At 41.8% G+C, this 17,515-nt stretch overlaps 1 protein-coding gene across 1 annotated transcript in view; it reads left to right on the forward strand.

Moving 5' to 3' along the window:
* The window catches only part of CBX5 (chromobox 5), a 46,292-nt gene that overhangs the window by 14,030 nt on the left and 14,747 nt on the right, over positions 1-17,515 (forward strand). The window lies entirely within an intron of this gene.

Consider the following 17,515-nt stretch of genomic DNA (forward strand, 5'->3'; position numbering starts at 1 on the left):
CACAGTAACGATTCTTGACGATTAAGTGTGCAGCTTTAAGCCATTGACGTCTCCTTAACCACACTTTACTGAAACTAGCAACAAAATGGTATGGTGCAATGGTATGGTATTCAGTAGAAAATAAAATATGCAGAAATTCTGTATTTGGCAAAGAGCATAGTGCTTAGACCTGTATATCACCAAAATGCATGTGTGCTGCAAACTGCTGGTTAAAAAAAAAAAATCTTGGTTGCTCATCCTGTCACCATGAAAGACTTCATTCTATGGACACTTTTTGCTATGTTTTTGGCAATATTAAAACTAGTATAATTCGATGGAATATATTGGTGTAAATAGTGTTGAACTTCAGGAGTGGGTAAATTAATGAAAGTATCTAAACATAAAATCAAAAAATGGAACATTGTGCAGCTCACCAGTCCTTGGCAAGGTCAGCAGCTATTTTCTGTACTTGCTAAAAATGTTTTTAACCTGAAAGAAAACAAATGCAGCCCCCTCATCTATGGACTGTTAGGATGTTACATTTTGGCACCTGGGTTTTATGTTTGAATAAAGGAACCAGGTACTGTAGAAGACTAAAGCCTTGTACACACGATCCGATTGTTGGCCAACCGAGCGTCAGGTTTTTGTCCAAACGACGTGTGCCAGGAACTTGTCTTGCATACAAACAGTACACAATTGTTGGCCAACAAACATAGTGACGTACTACGAGGAATTTCAGCTCTTCCTTGCCACCATTTGGGCCCATTATGCTAATTTCGTGTTTGGTGAGCATTGATTCTGAGCATGCGTGTTTGTACTTTGAAATTTTGTGTGACAGACTTGTGTACTGACCATCAGAAAAGCTGACAACAGACTGTTGTCCGCCGAAAATTTACTAGCATGTCCTCTAACATTTGTTGGCAGAAAGTTGGACAACCATTGTCAAAAGGAGAGTACTAATGGTAAGATTTTAGGCCAGCAGTCTGCCAACAGACATCCCCCTGCCAACAATCTGATCGTGTGTACGAGGCTTTAGACTGCATTCACACCTGAGCATTTTCAGCTCGTAAAACGATAATTTCAAAAGTTTCAAAACTCCCAACGAGCAAAATCCAATTCATTTAAATAGGCCATGTTCACATGTAAGCGTTCTTTTTAGGCAGATTACAGGTGTTTTACATTGGTAACCCTTGGACCTCAAAACACCTGTACAAAAATGCTGCATAAGTGTCAGAAAAACAGCTGAAAAAACGCCCTCAAAAACACCTGAAATCAAAACTCTCAGGTGGGAATGCAGCCTAATATTTACCTTTTTAGGTGTTGTATTGACAGTGCTGTTAATGTATTAAAAGCGCAAAACGTAATTAAAAAAAATAATTTAAACTGTGGACATATGAGAGGGATTAGAACCCCTGTCATGTTTTATTGCCGTTCTTGCCCCTATTGGGAAAATTCACCCTCTGTATTTGTCCTGTTTACTGTTATAAGTGAAAGATAATTTCAAATTTAGGTTTGTCCCCGGAACACCAATAAAGAAGAATCTTCCATTGAGAACCTTTGACAACCAGGGTACACTCACTTTGGAGGAATTTTCTCTAACCTCCTATTTTGACTATGGAACAGGAAGTGAAGGGAGGGAAATCACCCCAACCCCCCCCCCCCGAAATGATTGTTTTGTTTTTCCTGTGCAGAAATGGGAAGTTGATCGTTGGTTGCAAAGCGCCCCTGGTGTATGCTCTCTTTATTGCTTGTGAGCACCTCTGTATTTTAGGGCTCATGCACACTGCAGCTAGAAACTCCCCTCCATGTTAACCAATGTGTCTATGCACACTATGGCTTTTTTAGGCATTTTCTGGCATTAGCTCCTACAGGCAAAAATTCTTATGCTCAAAGAAGCTTGTAGAAGTGCAATAAAAACGTGCACCAGAGCACAAAAAGCACAAGCTTCTTCAAGCTGAAATAAAAGCCCAAATGCTTGTAAAAGCAGCTTTTCTTCTTTTTTCTTTTTTTTTTTTTTTTTTTTTTTAGCTGCAGTGTGCATGATCCCTTAAAGGTTACCCTGTTAGGAGCTGGAGAAAAGAATGAACCCATACATAAAGCTACTTTACACATGCTTGGCACATTTTCTAAACCTTTGCACTGTAGCAGATCTCGCTGTGCCTGTCAAATAGTGCATCATCCACTAGCCATATGGTTCAATCATATGATGAAAGGGGAACCCTTTTTTTTGGGAGTGGGTGTTTGGATCAGCATTTAGGATCTCTGCTACAGCATAAAGCCGTAAGGTTTTCAGAAATGGTCTGACATATATGAAGCTGTTTTCCCCACAGGTTCTTGTTTCATTTTGTTAGACCCAGTGTCACTTTAAGACCATCATAAGTGATATGTATTTTTCTACTTCAAACTGTATTTCCATACAAGTCTAATATTCAAAACTTGGTCTGAAGAATCTGAAACTGATGTTGAACCGACAGACACAGGCCCAAAGCCCACTGACAAAGGCCCTGAGGGTGTTCATGCTGATGGGTTTTGGAAAACATTTTAAAAGCATTAAATCATTTCCTATTTTGCTGTGCATTAGCAAAATAGCATTCCATATACTTTTATTAACGTGACATTTGAAAACCTACTTTTTCTGTAATTACGTTTCTAATTCTTTTGTGCGTTTTTCAGATGCACAAAATATATGTGCAGTTTAAATTGTGTTTGCATGGTTCTAATATATTTGATCATATATTTTACTTGTTTATATTTTTATATAAGTAATTATTTTTTAAACTGAAAAATTTAAAAAAATCCCACTATCAAGCATGGTAAACACATTGAAATACGGTTTTCTGAAATAATCCGGAGCGGCTCCCCATTCTGTGATGGCTTATAATGGTCCCACGGTGTTTAAGAGATCTTGCACTCCTTTAGAGTTCATTGGACTATATATGCAGTAGTCCTGTTTGGGAGGTCTTTTAAATGTCTGGTAATGCACATACGTAATAAAAAAAAAATAAAAAAATGTGCAGTCAGTTGAATCACAATAAGAGCAAAATCAGTAGCATATATGCAACCTAAATAAAAGATTATTTTAAGAACAAAGTTGTAGAACTGGTTAAAGCTTTGTGGATTGCCTTTATTCAGATAAGGGTGTAGGATGAAAGTAAAATTTGTCACATGGTTTTGTGTGTTGGAATATACAGGTATAGTGAATACAGCCTAGATTCTGTTTTTAGACTGGAAATGTTAGCATTGTGTGTTAGCATTGTGCTTTTATTTATTTACAAATATCAGCCACACCTTTTGCTGTGCAAATGTGGGGAACTCCCGTCTGTTGAAATACAATGGTAGGTAGCCAAGAATTTGCCACTAAAGCTAGTATTTTTTTTTTTTTTTTCAACCACAACACAACCACACATTTGAGGTGGATGAGGGAAATTGCTCCCACTGTGATATTGTGTTCTGATGGTAGGGAGCACTGATCATTTGGGGAAAAACTTGACAGGCTGGTTATACAGAAGGCAATTGGTAGATAATCTGCTTCTACATGGATCGAGATTCAGTTGGTTTTAATCCATGTATGGCCACCCTAAAGCTTGCCATGTATGGCTCTTTTTTTATTTTTTTATTCAGTCAGCGAGCCAAACAAAAGAAACCAATTTCCCCGTCCACACATTTGAGGTGGATGCGGAAATCCTGCCTGCTGAGCCATCATATCAAAATTCCCTGCTGATCCACCTATGGCCAGCTTTAAGCAGTTTGGCTCCAGCGCATTTTTTATTTTGTTTTCTGCATACATGTAAAAAATCTTATTTTTTGGCAATAAAATTAATTAAACCCCCAGAACATTCTATATTTTTCTGAAAGAGATAGAATAAAAAGGTGATGGTTGCCAATTTTCTTTTTCACATATTTGCGCAACTGTTTATTAAATGCAAATTTTCAGGAAAAAATATAATAAAATTAATTTTAGAAAAAAAAAAACACGATACAATACCCATTTTGTTAAAAATATAAAAGCAGAGGTTGAATCGAGTAAACAGATGCCAAACATTCCATGTCTTAAAATTGTGAGTGCCCACCAAACATGATGGTGCCCAAAAATCCCCATAGGTGACACTTTAAAAGCCTTCACAGCTCATCAGTTTAGAGTTGGCTAGTAGCTCTTGTGCTAGTATTATTGTTCTCGCTATGGTGCGATTGTGGTTTACATGCACACCCTGGGCTCACATTTTGCAGGTGTGTAGGTTGTGTGAAAGTGATCAGCAGCTATGGAGCTGCCACATCACTTTTGCTTTGAAGCCGGTCGCCTGCTGAACAAAACCCGCACAAGCTGATGGCTGCAGCAGCCATTAGCTTGTGATTAAAGAGATTGTAAAGCCTCTTATTGTTTAAAAAAAATAAAAAAATCATCCTTGCGTGCTCTCTACAGTGGAGTTGCCCAGGGCAGCCTGGATCCACCTTTTCTCGATTTCCTCTTCACTGCTCCTGGCCCCTCCCTCATGTTGAGTGCCCCCACAGCAAACGGCTTGCTTTGGGGGCACCTGAGCCAAGCTGCCGCTCCTTGTATCCATTCAGACACAGAGCTGCAGTTTGGCCCTACCCCCCCTCTCTCGCCTGATTGGCTGACTTTAATTGACAGCAACCGCTGCTGTGTCTCAGCTAATCAGGAGGGAGTGTTTCGGACGGCCGAGAGACTGGTGCACATTCTGGATAGAGATGGCTCAGGTAATAGGGGGCTGAGGGGGGTTGCTGCACAAAGAAGGCTTTTTATCTTAATGTATAGAATACATTAGGATAAAAAAAAAACTTCTGCCTTTACCACCACTTTAAGGGTTCACGCTTTGGACTTGCATAGTACGTCCAAAGAGCTGAATTGGTTATAGGATAAGTTCACCTTTAGTAACATGTTCATTGTTACACCCCTGTTCACTCTCCCGATCCCCCATTGTGACAGGAAGAAGGGGATCCTTTCCCTGCATTCCCTGTCAGTTTCTTAAAACAGCAGCCAACACAGCTGCCTCATTCATTCACAGTTCTGTGAATGAATGAACTACAAGTACCATCTCCGATTGTGGTAGAGGGCTTGTAGTTCTCAATGAACTGCAAGGGCGCAGGTGAGCGCTCTTGCAGTTCATTGATCTTCCTGTAATTCAGTAACTGCTTGCCTGTATGGGAGCTACAGTCAGACAGCTAAACTGACAGCATACAAGAGCCTAAGCAATGCTCTGCAAGAGGAAAAAAAATCATCTTTTTTTTTACCTGCAAAAAAAGTTAATTTATTTTTTTAAGTGAACTTCTCTTTTTAATGTAGATTTAAATCTATAAATTAAAATCTCACATGAAGCTGAAATTTTTTATGTAATTTTAAAACCTAAAAGTTGCTTTCTATCTTTTTAAATCTGCAGTTCTATCTAATTAATACCTGGCAGTTCAAAGTCTCCTAGTTCTCTGTGCTATCACATACAGTACATGTCAATGTCACATACATTTCAGGTGGAAGCTGAAGTGGCACGGTAGCCATGTCCATTCACATTATGCAGGCATAGTTGGCTAATGTCACCATCAGGAAGCTGGCATGACACGTAGCCCCCCAAACCACTGCAGTGCATGTAGACAAGAAGTGGGTGAAAGGCTGGAGGAAATAGGCAACACTGAGAGACTAAAAGTATGAGTAAAGCAGTATTCTTTAAATAAAAGATCATTTGATAAACTTTGAAAAATAATAAGGCTCCATTCACGCTTGCATGATTCCAACTTTGACACAACTTTGGATGGGTACAACTTGGATATGACTTTGGCTTTGACCAGGGATAATGGACAACTGTTGCATTATATAACACTCCGGTACAATTGTCATGCACCTATTGAGGGTTACCATTGAAGTCTATGGCCCTCCAATTTGCATGAAAGGTGGACCAAAGCAGTGCATTAACTACTTTGAAGTTGCTGCAACTTTTTTTTTTTAAAAGGTTTTTTATTCACCAAATGTTCATAAAAAGTATTATCTTAGTACAATAAACAAGGTGAGAAACAAATCAAATATATCCAGATCAATAACATTTGCATATACAATAAAGATTGTTCTTCACCATCATGTCATGTTGTTTTGTACATTCAGCTTATTTTTTTAAGTCAAAACCGAACAAACATGAACCAGAAGTACATTCAAAAAGAGCAAAAAAAAGTTATTTCTACAGATAAGACATTTTTTTTGTGCATATATTACTTCATAGTCCCAAGAGAGGGATATGTCCCCCTCAAACCTGTGTGCAGTCGTCTAGCTCCCCAGAAGATCGTTCCATCCCCAACCCGGTCGCGTAACATAATCTATGTAGTTATACATCTATTTGTAGAGTGTTTTCAGAGTTAAGCCATTTCCCCCACACTTTATAACGTTTTTTGGTTGATCCTCTGGACTCATGTCATTTTATACATGGTAATATTTGCGTTAACTAGCCCCTTCCAAGCATTTAGTGTGAGATGCTCTCTCCTGATCCAATGAAGTGCAATTAGCTTCCTTACATAATAAAACAGTCTTAGTAGTATTCTCATATTATTGCTTCTAATCTCATCTTCTATAACCCCTAACAGTCCAAGAAGTGGACTACATATGTTTGGTATATGTAACGTATCAGCAATGAATTGGGTTACCTGAAACCATAGTGGCCTTATCCTGTCACACTCCCAAACCATGTGAATAAAAGAGCCCACCTCTGTCAAACATTTGTGGCAAGTGGGGTTATCTCTGCTGGAGGCAAAAACTCCCTCCCATTGCTCCTCTGTGAGTTCTGGTATAATCCCCACCTATTTTTCTTTGAGCTTCCTTTCCCTAGGGTTCACCCTATCCAGCAGCACACTAATATGTGGATATTCTCTTGGTATGGTCTGGATCAGCAAGCAAGTTCTCTAGTTTACAGTTTTCCAACAACAATATTCCATTTCTGAACTGAGCGTATTGAATTGTTATTCCCCCCATGTATCTGGGACATTTAGTTCCCCTTTCAGCTGTACGAAGTATTTTAGTTCCCCATGATGCTGATGTAGGTACGCGAGTCCAAATTTGCCCACTTGAAACCATCCTCTAAACAGAAAAAACCATAAGGGAACATTTAGGGGAGTGGGGAAGAGGAGTGTCCATTATATGTTTTATACAGATCCCCAAGGTCCGTTTAGCAGACTTGAGTATCTCATTACCCTCTGCCGTTGGGGGCCTTTCCTCTGAAAAAGAAGTTTAATAAAGTTTCATATGAGGTTACTGTTGCTGCCTCCACCGCGACTGCCACATTATTTACTTGTGGGAACATTTGCCAGTGGATGATAGGGGAGCAACGGATCAGCACACGCCGCGGTCACGGCCTTAGGAAAGGCTACGGCTTCGGCCTAGCTCCGAAGCGGCGGCCATCTTTCTGCACCCAGGCCATTTACAATGTTATCGCTCAAATGATGGAGCGATCACTTGTAAACCAGCGTCGTGACGCCAGTTCCTCTCTCCCCTCTCTGTACTGATCTGTACAGTGGAGGGGGAGAGATCGGATGGATGCAGCACTGGGTTGCATCTGTAGTGCCCACAGTGCTGCTCTTTGACAGCCTACTCTGCAGTACTCTGCCATACCCTGCCAAGCTCAGCCAATATTACAGTGGGGGAGATTGGATATTACAGTGGGGACTATATGACGGTGGAATTTTCACAGGTTTTTGCAAATTCAATTATTTGCTGATCCGAAAAAAGGTTCCGATCCGTGAGTTTTTTGATACGTTGCACCCCTAGTGGATGAATACCAATTGGAATGCTAAGGAGTATAGGCATAGGTCAGGTATTACCAGACCCCCTTTTTAGATTGGCAATTGTAAGACCTCCAAAGAAACTCTTGCCGCCCCATTGCCCCACAGGAAAGATGTCAGCAAGAAATTAATATGTTTGAATATATCCATTTTCGGATGTACGTAGGGGCATTGGAAAGCACATATAGGAATTTTGGAAGAACAATAATTTTAAATAAGCTGGCTCTACTGTAAAGCGTAAGTGGAAGATCATTCCATTTCTGTATCCTATCACCAAAAGCTCTTATTATGGGCCATAGATTAACTTCAGTGAATGTGTGCACTGGTAGTTGGATTGTTATTCCTAGGTATTTGAACTTTTCTACAATAGCCAGAGGACACTGAGTAGAGAGGGTCAGATCTGGCTGGAGGTCCAGAGGAAAGGGGACCGACTTGGTCCAATTGATCCGGAAACCAGAGAAATCACTGAATTCTCCGATCAAGGAGACCGCTGTGGGAATTTGCTGCAACGTTAAGTCGCACATGTGTGGTTATCTTTGGCAAGCATGGGGACCGACTTGTCATGCAACTTTGATGTCTAAAGTTGCATGACAAGTCGCACAAGTGTGAATAGAGCCTCAGGTACCACTTGTGGCTTGTTAACACCAAGTTTGTTGGAATGGCACTGGACAGCCCTGTGCAGTGCACTCCCAATGCAAGACAAGTCACTATCAGGCCAGTTTACACTTCCGCATTGCAGTCACAACGCACTTTGGTACTTATGGTTTTTGATCATGTGTTGGAACTTTTAGTTTAATAACCCCTAGAGTCTTCTCCTCTGTGAATAGTCCAACTGCATCCATACAACCTAGAACTTATGTGGCCATTAGATCTAATGTGGCAGAAGTTTTTGTAGAAGTGCAAGTGTTCCATTCTTCTCAAAAGTCTGTTGCACAGCCCTGTTCAGTGTTAAAGGCATAGTTCACCTTTTAAAAAAAAAAAAAAAAAATACCATTCAGTCAAGACCCCAGTAGTGTAAAATATATCACCCAGCATAGAAAGATGAAGTTTACTTTTTATGACATACCTATAGGCTCATCTCTGCTAAGCCTAGTCCTAAATCTACCATCCTGGCAGATCACTCTGTCCTGGCATTGAAACTGGGGCACCTTGTCAGTTCTCTCCCTTGTTCACAAACCCACATATGCACAGTGCGCTCTCCCTCTCATTCAAGGTGCATCCAATTTCAAAATGAATTTTAATTTAGAAATAGGATTTTTGATGCTGTGCCAAAAAAAGAACATATTTGTATGTTTTAAAAAGATATGTATATTTTGCATGTGCAAGATATGCATACTCATTTGGAAGGGGCTTATTGGGTCCACCTGTCAGTTTTTTCAGATTTATCTGATCAAAATCTCCATGTTGGTCTAATGGGTGTCCAAATGTAAGTGGCCTAGCATCCCTTTACACCCAATAACTTCAGAGACCAGTCAGGTAAAAAGAAAAATGGGAACTGTATATGCCCTTTTCTGTAGATCTAATATGGGTCTGGAAATCACTGGTATTTACATGCAGTAAAAAAAGATTAAAGAGGTGTTCCCATTATAAAGAAAAATTAAATCTGCAGCTACAAATACTGCAGCTGTTGACTTTTAGTAATCGGACACTTACCCGTCCCAGGGTCCAGCGATTTGGGGGAACGAAGCCCCACTTGTCTCACCCTCCGTTCAGTGGCGTCGGCATTGTAACTGTGGGCACCTGGCTGTGGCTTCACAGCCGGGCAACCGCGCGCTGTGAGTGACTGCGCAATTATGTGGGGCCTGTCATGTGTCCCAGATGATTGACAAGAGAGAGGTGAGCCCTTCCTATGCCGAGGGGAAATTACGTCAAGAGCTCAGGCACTGAAGGAGGCAGACTACGAGGGACCCCCTAGCAATAGCCATTTAGAGGAGAGTAAAAAAAAAAAAAATTACAAATGTATTTTTTATTTATTTTTTTAGGCACATTAATGCATTTTTATTTTTTTTCGGTGGAACATCACTTTAAGGCACACAGATGACACAAAAATGACAGCTCTGATTCAGTATGGGGATCTCTTCACAGATTTCTTTTATTGGACACAGCCCACCTGAAAGGGGCCTAAATATATAACATTTTCATTGCATTATGCAGAGATGTTTCCTCCTCTTGTATGTAGTCTGGCAGTGGGGCTTGGAGCTATGTCAGACTGGAAGCGACTTTATAGATTACATCCAGCCTGTGGCCATTCCAGCTTGTCCCTCCAGTGCAGGCACAATTACACCAACGTATTTGGTGAACCAAAGTCCAGCATCCACAGCAGCAACCAATAATGATCAGTATTTTTTCACAAATGCCATTTATCTAGTGCTATTAACCACTTCGCATCCAGGCCAATTCTGACACTTCATTCCTACATGTAAACTAAAAATCATCATTTGTTCTAACATTACACAGAACCCCCAAACATATGTTTTTTTTTTAGCAGACACCCTAGAGAATGCAATGGCGGTCATTGCAACTTTTTATCTCGCACAGTATTTGCGCAGTAATTTTTCAAACGCATTTTTTATTTATTTTTTGAAAGTTTCATGCTTTTAAAAAAAAAAAACTGTAAAGTTAGCCGAATTTGTTGCATAATGTAAAAGATAGTTACGCCGAGTAAATAGATACCGAATATGTCACGCCTCAAAATTGCACACACTCGTGGAAAGGTGCCAAACTTCGGTACTTAAAAATCCCCATAGGCGACACTTCAAATTTTTTTACTGGTTACGTATTTTGAGTTAGAGGAGGTCTAGGGTTAGAATTATTGCTCTTGCTCTACCGATCGCGGCGACACCTCGCGTGGGGTCAATAAGACCCCACATCTCACCACTAGGCTGGGAAGCCTGAAATAATAATAAAAAAAAAAAACGATACTTGCTTCCCAGCCGAGGTGGTTCCAGTTTTTTTTAACGCAGATGCCGGGCGTGACGTCATAACATCACGCCCGGTCTCCAACGATCATAGAGCCTCTGGCGACCATCTGGTCTATCGGAAATCTCTATGATCAACATCCGGGGCTGGCGGATCCTCTGACTCAACGATCGCTGCGGTAAGTCGCTAGAAGCACCAGAGGGCTGCGGGAGGGGGGATGTCCCCTTTTGCCACCCGTAAGAATGATCACGCGGCGGAACAGCTTCTATGATCATTCGTATGGTGTAGAGAATCGCCGGCTGAAAATGCCGATATCTGAATGATGTCTGTAGCCTCAGGCATCATTCAGATATACCACCGCAAAGTCGAGGCAGTCATATGACGGCCTGCGGATGGCAAGTGGTTAAATCAATCCCAATTTGTTTTGCTGGCTATATTTTTTTACCTCAATATTCAAAATTCACAGAGTAGTCTGCTACCTTCATAAATGTCTCCAATTTTTTTTTTCTTTTTTGGCCATCTACCAAAATATCAACATGATATAAACCTGTATCCTGCATGCACTAAATTGCAATAAGTAAATAGATTGTAGTGGATCCCAGAAACACAATGATAGCTGTGGAAATGAGCAATTTTTTTGGTTTTGCATCCATCATGCTTGTTGCAACACCTATGTGCACGCTGAGATTTAAAACTCCATTCATTCCATGACCTCTTTATCGCCAACTCATTTAACCTACTCGCCATTAGCAAAACCTGGCTCCGTGAATCCGACACTGCGTCTTCTGCTGCCCTATCCCATGGTAGTCTTCTCTGGACTCACTCCCCCAGATCCAGTGGACATAAGGGAGGAGTTGTCGGAATCCTTCTAGTCCCACATAGCACCTTTCATGTACTTCACCCACCTCCCTCTCTGAAACTCCTCTTTTGAAGCACACTGCATTCGTCTTTTCACTCCAGTTTCTCTAAGGATAGCTGAGATCTACAGGCCCCCTGGACCAGTTATAACCTTTCTTGATGACTTCTCTGCCTGGCTACCCTACTTTCTTTCTTCTGAAATCCCCACAATCATTCTCGGGGACTTCAACGTCCCTATTAATACTAACACTCCTGCAACTTCCAAACTTCTCAGCCTAACATCCTCCTTTTGACCTGAAGCAAGTGGATACACGTTCCTACTCACTCCAAAGGCTCCATGCAACCTCTCTAACTATCCATTCCCTCTCTCTGATTACCACCTTATTAGTTTCCCTTTCTCCCTCTCCTCCTCTCCCTCCAACTGCCTAAGTGTTACCCACAGAAACCTATGTCATCTCAACCCTTCTCTTCTCTGCTATCGACAACCTCTACTACAAAATCTCACCCCTATCCTGTACCAACCTAGCCACTTCTGTCTACAATGCCTCACTGGACTCGCTGGCCCCTCTCACTACACACTGAATCAGGCCCTGACCCCTTCAACCTTGGCAAACAGATAATGCTAGAAGTCTGAAAAATGTAGTCGTGTTTATGAACGCCTGTGGTGTAAGACTGTCTCAGAGAGATTTCAACCAATATAAATCTTCCCTCCAAAAATACAATTCCAGCCTCCTCACTGCCAAGCAGACCTATTTTATCACTCTCATTAGCAACTTATCCCGTCCCCGTCAACTCTTCTCTACCTTCAACACTCTACTTTGCCCAGGAGATCACCAATCACTTCAAACAGAAGATTGCTACAATTTGTGCAGAGATCTCTACTGTTCCGATACCCTCCACGCTTTACACTTCATGCCCGCCCACAGCTACAATCGTCGCTTCCCTCTTTCAACCCCACCACTATAGGCAAGGTTGCTAAACTACTTGCTAATGTCCACCTTACCATTTGCCCTTTGGATCCTGTGCCCTCACAGATGCTACGTTCACCCTCTGGCTCTATGCTGCACTCTCTAACCCACATCTTCAATCTCTCCCTTTCTTCTGGCATCTTCCCCCAACTCTCTAAAACATGCACTTGTCAGACCCATACTTAAAAAGCCCTCACTGGACCCATCCAATCTTAACAACCTATGCCCCATCTCCTTGTTCCCCTTCTTATCCAAACTCCTAGGATGTCTGGTCTACAACCAACTGAGCGTCCACCTCGCTACATACAAAGCCATCCACAATTTAGCCCCCAGCTACATCACTAGCCTAGTCTCTAAATACTAACCTACTCGTTCTCTTCGTTCCCTTCAAGACCTTCCTCTTTCTAGCTCTCTCATCACCTCCCATGCTCGCCTCCAGGACTTTTCCAAAGCCTCTCCAATCCCATGGAATGCCCTACCCCAATCTGTCCGCTTATCTCCTATTAGCTTTTAGATGATCCCTGAAAACCCTTCTCTTCAGAGAAGCCTACTCTACCCACACCTAACAACTGTTTTTTTTTTTTTATTTCCTCCATCAGCTCACCCCCCACAGTTATTACTTTTTTGTTTCCACTTGACCCTCTTTTCTAGATTGTAAGCCCTAACAAGCAGGGCCCTCTGATCCCTCCTGTATTGATTTGTATTGCAAGTGTACTGTCTGCCCTAATGTTGTAAAGTGCTGTGCAAACTGTTGGCATTATATAAATCCTGTATAACAATAATAAAACACACGACGTACCACAGCAACCAAAATGCCAACTTTCATATACACATGTGAATCTGGAACCAGACTACAGATCTGTAGCTCTTCAGTGCTCAACAGAGGCTGTATCTGATTTCCTCTCCCACCCCTCCCCCACAGTCTGTGGGGGAGGGGGCGCCTGCCTCCTTTTCTCCTATCCATTTTCTATGCTCCTTTCTAGCCAGATGGAGGTAACACAGATTTAACCCTTTTGCGGAGAAATGTGCAGTTAAATGGCTAACAATGAGAAATGAGTCTTACAGCTGTGGTTTAAGATGTGCTGGGTTATAACAGGGATATTAAAATAATAAAGTTCTGTTTTTCAAGCAATCATTTATATCTAATTCACATTGCTTATATGTTTTTACTGACATTGGTTCTTTCACTTATAAAATATAATCTATAAAACACAAAATTGTCGATTTTTTTTTATTTTTTTATTTACACCTATTGCTAAACCTCAGAATTTGTAGTAAAATATATTAGGTTATAGTATATTAAAACCTAGCCCAGGTTACCAATACACGTCTTTGTTGGAACTGCAGCATTACTTTTGCCTGCATCAGTTCAGCACCAGACAGCTGTCTGCATAATGCAGCACAGAGGAGCTCAGAACAGCAGGAGGATTGTTGGTGATGGCATCATATGTGGATGTAAGATGACTGCTTATGATTGTGTGGTCAGCTAAAGGAGAACTCTGTTTAGGATAAAACACACTGAGAAGAGTAGGTAGTCCTTTTCTTTTCCCGATCTATGAAATAACTTATGTAAAAAAGTGTCCTTTGATCACAGCAGGAAATCTTATAACATTTAAAGAGGAAGTAAACCCTGATGAGTTTACTTCCTCTTTGATTCCCTGCAAAGGTAAAGCATAATGGACTACTATGCATCACATAGTAGTCCATTATGTGTCACTTATCTGACACAGGAGCCAGCGAAGTCACCGCTGTCCCCTGTAGTCCGGCGCATCCATCTTCTCGGTGGGCCTCGCTGCTCCGCCGTTGTCATTTGGCGAAGCCGCGATGACGTCACTCCCGCGCATGCGCACGGGAGCCGCCACTCGTGGCATATCGCCGTTGACCACGGCACGCTCAGTGCGCCTGCACGCCACTGTCTACGGCGCATGCGCCGTAGACAGCGGTGCCTGTCTTTCGCAAATATCTCCTAAACCATATAGGTTTAGGAGGTATTTCTTGGACCTACAGGTAAGCCTTAATCTAGGCTTACCTGTAGGTCAAAGTTGGCTGTAAGGGTTTACAACCACTTTAAAGCCCATGTCCAGATTTTTTGACCCTCTTCAGAGTACAACAACCACATGGCTTTCGCACATTCCCAGCAGCATGCTCTTTGATGTACCCCCTTTGGGGGGGTTATTCTAACTGGACCAGGACTGGATCAGAGGTGTAAAGCCTTGTACACACAGACCGAATTCAATAGAAACTGGCTGACATTCGACCTGTGTACAACGGCTGGCTTCTGTCGAAGGGCCATGACCGAAAAAGGTCTGTCGACCAGCATCCGTTCCGTCCGCTCTTAGACCCCTTTCACACTGGGCCGTTTTTCAAGCGCTTTAGCGTTAAAAAAAGTGCCTGTAAAGCGCTTGAAAGAAGCCTCATCTGCAGTCCCAATGTGAAATGTCAGCGCCCGAAAAACGCTCGTAAAGCGCCGCTTAAACTAGCAGTGCTTTACCAGCGTTTTTCGAGCGTTAATGGGGCGCTTTTAACCCCTGCTAGTGCCCAAATAAAGGGTTAAAAGCGCCCACAAAACGCTGCTGCCAATAGCGTTTTTCGGGCGTTTTACAAGCGCTTCCCATTGATTTCAATGGGAAGGGGCGTTTTAGGAGCGTTGTATTCACCGCTCCAAAAGCGCTGCAAAGAAGCTGCTTGCAGGACTTTTTTTGAAGCTCTGCCAGCGCAGCGCCTCAGTGTGAAAGCACTCGGGCTTTTACATTGGGATTGCAGTTGCAGCTTCTTTCATGCGCTTTTTTTAACGCTAAAGCGGCTGAAAAACGCCCCAGTGTGAAAGGGATCTTGGTGTGAAAGCACTCGGGCTTTTACATTGGGATTGCAGTTGCAGCTTCTTTCAGGCGCTTTTTTTTTAACGCTAAAGCGCATGAAAAACGCCCCAGTGTGAAAGGGATCTTAGCCAATGGCTGTCACAACACAATAGCTCAGTGGGGAAATTGCTGTACTAAAATTGAATCGTTAGTACAGCGGCTCCTCCTAAGCGCATCTTCTTTTTTTTTTTTTTTTTTTTTTTTACGTTCAGCCCGCTGGGTTGAAAGAAAAAAACCTTAGTATGTACTACTTTAGTCTGAGGGGGGCCATACAACAGAATGCAGATCATTTAAGAGAGCTGTAATTTTTTTTTTTTTTTGTGTGTACCGAACAAGTAATTTTTCAAAGTGGTTTTATAGTCAAAATTTTAACTTTTACCTACAGGTAATATAATGAGGCTTACCTGTAGGTAAAAAAAAATATTCCCCCTGCAATGAGCCGCTGACTGCAGTGGCGCCTGCGCACAGGGAATTCTCGGCTGAAAGCCTGGCAGATGCCGGACCTTGCCAGAAAGAAGTCTCATGCGCGGGAGTGACGACATCGCGGCTTCAGCCACTCACAGCGCTGGAGGTGCGATACCCGGAAGACACACCCGAGGCAACATGTCAGCTACCTCGGTGTGGACCAGGTGAGATACCGACGCATCGTTCTAAGGCAAGTATTTCATAACTAATACTAGCCCATTATGCCATTTTCCTTTACTACCGCTTTAAAAGCATTAAGCTGTTGTGGGTCTGAAAACTAAAATGGTAAAACTCCCTTCTATGATTTTTACCTATAGGTAAGCCTATAATAAGGCTTACCTATAGGTACAGTAAATATCTATATTTACTTTAGATGCAGCTGGTGACGTCATGGGCGCATGCATTCTAAAGAAACAGCATACTTGTTCTATGCCGTAAATAGTGACTCCCATACCTGTGACGTCATCACCAACTTGGCCATTCTTATAGCCAAAGCCAGCGAACCCGGAAGGAAGACCGGGTGAAGATGGAAGCGCCTTCAGCGGTGACAGTGCGCTGTTGGAGGGCTTCATTTTCAGGTAAGTCTGTGATAATGTGCTAGTATGTGCATACTAGCACATTGCCTAAACTGACTTTTTTTTTTTTTTTCTTTTATGCAGTTTACTATGGATTTTAAGTGTAACTTAAGCATAAAAACTTGGTAAAAAATAATGTTCTTTAGCACAGAACATACAGTCCACATTAATAAGTATGCTACCAAAATTAATGTGTGCTGTAAATTGTCTCCAGCATTGCTCCTGTTTTCTTCTTGCTGGAGTCAGCCATTTTGTTGAAGCTCAGTGCCCCAGCTGTAAATCATAAAGCGGAACTAAACCCATCAATTTAAAAAAACTTACATTTATGGAATGTGGGTATTGCTGTCACATTTGCTTGTGTCCTTAACCAAACTGTCAAACCATCAAATGGCTGGTGTCATAACAAATCGCATGTCAGTTGTAGATCAGACAGAAGCAGCTTCCTTGGCTGTAAAGAATAGGAGGTTTTAATTCTGCTTTAAGGCTGTCAGGCCTCTTAAAAAAAAAAAAAAAACTCAAATTAGTTTAATTTAATTTTGGTTTCAACTTGCAGTTTTTTGCACAACAAAGCAGTAATTGACTAGAAAATCAAGAAAAATTTGGCTATGCAGAGCCAACAATTAAGTCTAGATAACAGGTGACACGCAAACCTGCACCATGCATACACGCTTGCCTGTCCCCTCTAGGCATGGCCCAACCTGTAGCCTTGGTTTAGCATGGTAGCAGATAATTATGGTATATCAGGAGATTGCAAAACAATCCAACCATGGTTGCCAGACCTTTAAAATTTCTTATGGCAGGCTCAACCTTTGTATATTTTCAAATGTTTAGGCAGTTCTATATTCACATGACAAAAACATGGAGTAGGAGGTTAACTTTTAAGACCTTGCATCACTGTAGCTAATTAATAGCTCTGAGGCCGGCCATCCCTGTGGTTGTGGGAAAGAAATTTAGCTTGATTCCCCCATCAACACAGATAGTGTAGATGTGGGAGTCCCTCCTGCCGTGCCATTGTCTAGAACAGTGTTTCTCAACTCCAGCCCTCAAGGCTTCCCAGCAGGTCATGTTTTTAGGCTTTCTATTATATTGCACAGTTCATTTGATCGGTTTTGCTGCGTTA

Source organism: Lithobates pipiens, unplaced genomic scaffold, assembly GCF_037356315.1.
Source record: "Lithobates pipiens isolate NorthernLeopardFrog02 unplaced genomic scaffold, aLitPip1_a1.2 Scaffold_16, whole genome shotgun sequence".
In the NCBI taxonomy this organism is placed as follows: Eukaryota; Metazoa; Chordata; class Amphibia; order Anura; family Ranidae; genus Lithobates; species Lithobates pipiens.